The following is a 5,104-nucleotide window of genomic DNA, read 5'->3' on the forward strand; positions in this document are numbered from 1 at the left end:
TACGCACTACCCTCTGTAGCGCCTTACGGTCGGAGGCCGAGCAGTTGCCATACCAGGCGGTGATGCAACCAGTCAGGATGCTCTCGATGGTGCAGCTGTAGAATTTTTTGAGGATCTGAGGACCCATGCCAAATCTTTTTAGTCTCCTGAGGGGGAATAGGCTTTGTCGTGCCCTCTTCACGACTGTCTTGGTGTGTTTGGACCATGATAGTTCGTTGGTGATGTGGACACCAAGGAACTTGAAGCTCTCAACCTGTTCCACTACAGCCCCGTCGATGAGAATGGGGCGTGCTCAGTCCTCTTTTTTTCCTGTAGTCCACAATCATCTCCTTTGTCTTGGTCACGTTGAGGGAGAGGTTGTTGTCCTGGCACCACACGGCCAGATCTCTGACCTCCTCCCTATAGGCTGTCTCATCGTTGTCGGTGATCAGGCCTACCACTGTTGTGTCGTCGGCAAACTTAATGATGGTGTTGGAGTCGTGCTTTTTGGGGGGTATCTGTACTTTACTATTTATATTTTTGACAACTTTTACTTTTACTTCACTACATTTCTAAATATAATAATGTACTTTTTACTCCATACATTTTCCCTGACACCCAAAAGTACTCGTTACATTTTGAATGCTGAGCAGGAAGGGAAACTGGTCCAATTCACACACTTACTGCCTCTGATCTAGCGGACTCACTAAACACAAATGCTTCTTTGTAAATGATGTCTGAGTGTTGGAGTATGCCCCTGGCTATCAGTAAATAAATAAAAACAAGAACATCGTGATTTCTGGTTTGTTTAATATAAGGATGATACTTTTACTTTTGATACTTAAGTATATTTTAGCAATTACATTTATTTTTTATACTTAAGTATATTTAAATCCAAATACTTTTAGACTTTTACTCAAGTAGTGTTTTACTGGGTGACTTTCACTTTTACTTGAGTCATTTTCTATTAAAGTATCTCTACTTTTACTCAAGTATGACAATTTAGTCATACTATGTACATACTATATACAATGGCGCCGGAGGAGATGGCTGCCGTTTTACGGGCTCCTAACCAATTGTGCTATTGTGTGTGTTTTTTCGCATTATTTGTAACTTATTTTGTACATAATGTTTCTGCCACCGTCTCTTATGACCGAAAAGAGCTTCTGGATATCAGGACAGTTATTACTCACCTCGAACTGGACGAAGATTTTTTCTGTAACGAGTCAGACGCGAAGGATTTACTTCAGACACCCGACAAGGCCCAAATCCCCGTCATTCGCATGAAGAAGAGACAGAGATATTGGGGACGTAGGTCGGGGTGCCTTGTAAAGATCCGACGGCGAGTGGGTAATCTGCCTCTACCATCAGTCCTATTAGCTAACGTACAGTCATTGGATAATAAACTGGATGAGCTCCGATCAAGAATATCCTACCAACGGGACATTAAAAACTGTAATATCTTACGTTTCACGAGTCATGGCTGAACGACGACATGGATAACATACAACTGGCAGGGTTTTCGGTGCATCGGCAGGATAGAACGGCTGACTCCGGTAAGACAAGGGGTGTCTGTCTGTGTATATTTGTAAACAACAGCTGGTGCACGATATCTAAGGTTTTGCTCGCCTGAGGTAGAGTATCTCATGATAAGCTGTAGACCATACTATTTACCAAGAGAGTTTTCATCTATATTTTTAGTAGCTGTCTATTTACCACCACAAACCAATGCTGGAACTAAGATTGCACTCAACAAACTGTATAAGGCCATAAATAAGGGTCACATGGAGAAAATCGGACCTCTCTTAAATGAAAGAGGATGGCCCATCTTTCAGCAAAATATACACTACTGGTCAAAAGTTTGGACATGCCTACTCATTCAAGGATATTTCTTTATTTGTACTATTTTTTTACATAGTACAATAATAGTGAAGACATCAAAACTATGAAATAACACATATGGAATAATGTAGTAACCAAAAAAAGTGTTAAACAAATCAAAATGTATTTTATATTTGAGGTTCTTCAAATAGCCACCCTTTGCCTTGATGACAGCTTTGCACACTCTTGGCATTCTCTTAAACAGCTTCATGAGGTAATCACCTGGAATCTGCAGGAATGCCCCCCCTCGAGCAACCCATTGGTTCCTTCATGAACCCCCCCCCGCTAACTAGCAAGCTAACTAGCAAGCTTGCTAGTTAGCGACACCGTGTGCTACAGTGCCTTCAGAAAGTATTCACACCCCTTGACGTTTCCATATTTTGTTGTGCTACAGCCTGAATTTAAAATTGATTAAACATATGTTTCCCATGCCAATAAAGCCCTTTTAATTAAATTGAATTGAATTGAGAGAGAGAGAGAGAGAGAGAGAGAGAGAGAGAGAGAGAGAGAGAGAGAGAGAGAGAGAGAGAGAGAGAGAGAGAGAGAGAGAGAGAGAGAGAGGGGAGAGGAGAGAGAGAGAGAGAGAGAGAGAGAGAGAGAGAGAGAGAGAGAGAGAGAGAGAGAGAGAGAGAGAGAGAGAGAGAGAGAGAGAGAGAGAGAGAGAGAGAGGGAGAGGCAGAGAGAGAGAGAGAGAGAGAGAGAGAGAGAAGGTTGTCAAGGCAAAAATGAAGGTAGGGTGGATGGGTTCTTCCTTACTCTTCTTTCTGATTGGCTGCTGCCCCTGTAGCCAGTCCCCTCCCCCTCTGTGTTGCTGCAGCTCAGTCTGTTCCTCTCTCTCTGTCTGGTCCGTCTCTGTTGCCGTAGCGATCTCCTCTCTCTCCCCCAGACCAGACCAGGCAGCATAACCCCCTGGACTAACACACGGACGGATAGACCTGGCCTTTATCGCTGTAATGATGGATCCACCGTGGAACATCCAGAGACACTATTATCCCCACCAAGACCCAGCAACACAGTACCATGGAATATCCAGAGATACTACTATCACCACCACGACACGGCAACAGAGTAAGTCTAGGGGAAGGAGGGATGGAGGAGGGAAGGAGGGATGGAGGAGGGAAGGAGGGATGGAGGAGGGGAGGAGGGATGGAGGAGGGGAGGAGGGATGGAGGAGGGGAGGAGGGATGGAGGAGTGAAGGAGGGATGGAGGGGAGGAAGGGATGGAGTTCTCTTCTGTCTCGGGCCTTACGGTGAGGTCTGTGATTCTGTGATTCTGTGTGTGTGTGTGTTTGTGTGTATGTCTGGCAGCAGTCTAGGTGGATTGTGCGTCATTTATTCAGATAGACCATTAGTAATCAGGGATGTGTCCCAAATGCCACATGGGCTCTGGTCAAAAGTAGTGCACTATATAGGGAATAGGGTGGCATTTGGGACACATTAGTAGTTTATAGTCTATTAAAAGGTTCATATGTTCAGGCCCTGCATATTGTGTGCGTCCCAAATAGCACCCTATTCCCTATATAGTGCACTACTTTTAGACCAGGGCCCATAGTGAATAGGAGGCCAATTGAGACACAAGCAGTGTTTAGCTGCCTGTGAATAGAGATGTGCGCTACAATGCTTTGGTCATTTGTTAACAGGTTATTTAGACGATGTAAGCAGTTCGTTCATCACTCCCTCTCTCACCCCTCCTGCCTCTCTCTATCTCCTCCTCCCTCCCTCTCTCCCCCCTCCTGCCTCTCTCTATCTCCTCCTCCCTCCCTCTCTCACCCCTCCTGCCTCTCTCTATCTCCTCCTCCTCCCTCTCTCCCCCTCCTGCTCTCTCTATCTCCTCCTCCCTCTCTCTCCTCCTCTCTCTATCTCCTCCTCCCTCCTCTCTCACCCCTCCTGCTCTCTCTATCTCCCTCCTCCCTCTCTCACCCTCCTGCCTCTCTCTCCCTCCTCCCTCCCCTGCTCTCTCTACTCTCCTCCTCCCTCTCTACCCCTCCTGCCTCTCTCTATCTCCTCCTCCTCCCTCTCTCACCCCTCCTGCCTCTCTCTATCTCCTCCTCCCTCCCTCTCTCACCCCTCCTGCCTCTCTCTCTCCTCTCACTCCTCTCTCACCCTCCTGCCCTCTCTATCCTCTCCCCCCTCTCTCACCCCTCCTGCCTCTCTCTATCTCCTCCTCACTCCCTCTCTCACCCCTCCTGCCTCTCTCTATCTCCTCCTCCCTCCCTCTCTCACCCCTCCTGCCTCTCTCTCCCTCCTCACTCCCTCTCTCACCCCCTCCTGCCTCTCTCTATCTCCTCTCCTCCCTCTCTCACCCCTCCTCCTCTCTATCTCCTCCCTCACTCCCTCTCTACCCTCCTCTCTCCTCCTCCCCCTCTCTCACCCCTCCTGCCTCTCTCTATCTCCTCCTCCTCCCTCTCTCCCCTCCTGCCTCTCTCTGCCTCCTCCTCCCCCTCTCACCTCCTGCTCTCCCCTCCTCCCTCTCTCCCCCCTCCTGCCCTCTCTCTCTCCTCCTCCCCCCTCTCTCACCCCTCCTGCCTCTCTCTATCTCCTCCTCCTCCCCTCTCACCCCCTCCTGCCTCTCATCCCTCCTCCCCCCCTCTCTCACCCCCTCCTGCCTCTCTCTATCTCCTCCTCCCTCCCTCTCTCTCTCCCCTCCTGCCTCTCTCTATCTCCTCCTCCCCCTCTCTCACCCCTCCTGCCTCTCTCTATCTCCTCCTCCCTCCCTCTCTCACCCCTCCTGCCTCTCTCTATCTCCTCCTCCCTCCCTCTCTCACCCCTCCTGCCTCTCTCTATCTCCTCCTCCCCCTCTCTCACCCCTCCTGCCTCTCTCTCCTCCCTCCTCTCTCCCCCTCCTGCCTCTCTCTTCTCCTCCTCCTCCCTCTCTCACCCCTTCTGCCTCTCTCTATCTCCTCCTCCCTCCCTCTCTCACCCCTCCTGCCTCTCTCTATCTCTATGTATCTCTGACTCTCTCTGACTCTGTCCCTCTCTCACCCCTCCTGCCTCTCTCTATCTCCTCCTCCCTCCCTCTCTCACCCCTCCTGCCTCTCTCTATCTCTATGTATCTCTGACTCTCTCTCTGACTCTGTCTCTCTCTCTACCCTCCTTCTCTCTCTCTAGTTCTCTCTCTATTTCTCTCTCTGTCTCTCTCCCTCTCTCTTCAATTTGATTATAACGTGTCTGATGTCCTGAAATGTAATTTTCACCTCTATCTCATCAATAGAAGTCTCAGCTCAGGGAGCGGGAGGGAGTGAAT

At 49.0% G+C, this 5,104-nt stretch overlaps 1 protein-coding gene across 1 annotated transcript in view; it reads left to right on the top strand.

The window, feature by feature from the left end:
• Nucleotides 1-2,679: 2,679 nt before the first annotated feature.
• Nucleotides 2,680-5,104, top strand: part of LOC121570995 (tripartite motif-containing protein 2-like) — a gene marked incomplete at its 3' end in the record, with an annotated part of 13,051 nt that continues 10,626 nt past the window's right edge. The window contains exon 1 of the mRNA XM_045212881.1: nt 2,680-2,928. The remainder of the gene's footprint in view (nt 2,929-5,104) is intronic.

Source organism: Coregonus clupeaformis, unplaced genomic scaffold (assembly GCF_020615455.1).
Source record: "Coregonus clupeaformis isolate EN_2021a unplaced genomic scaffold, ASM2061545v1 scaf0059, whole genome shotgun sequence".
Lineage (NCBI taxonomy): Eukaryota > Metazoa > Chordata > Actinopteri > Salmoniformes > Salmonidae > Coregonus > Coregonus clupeaformis.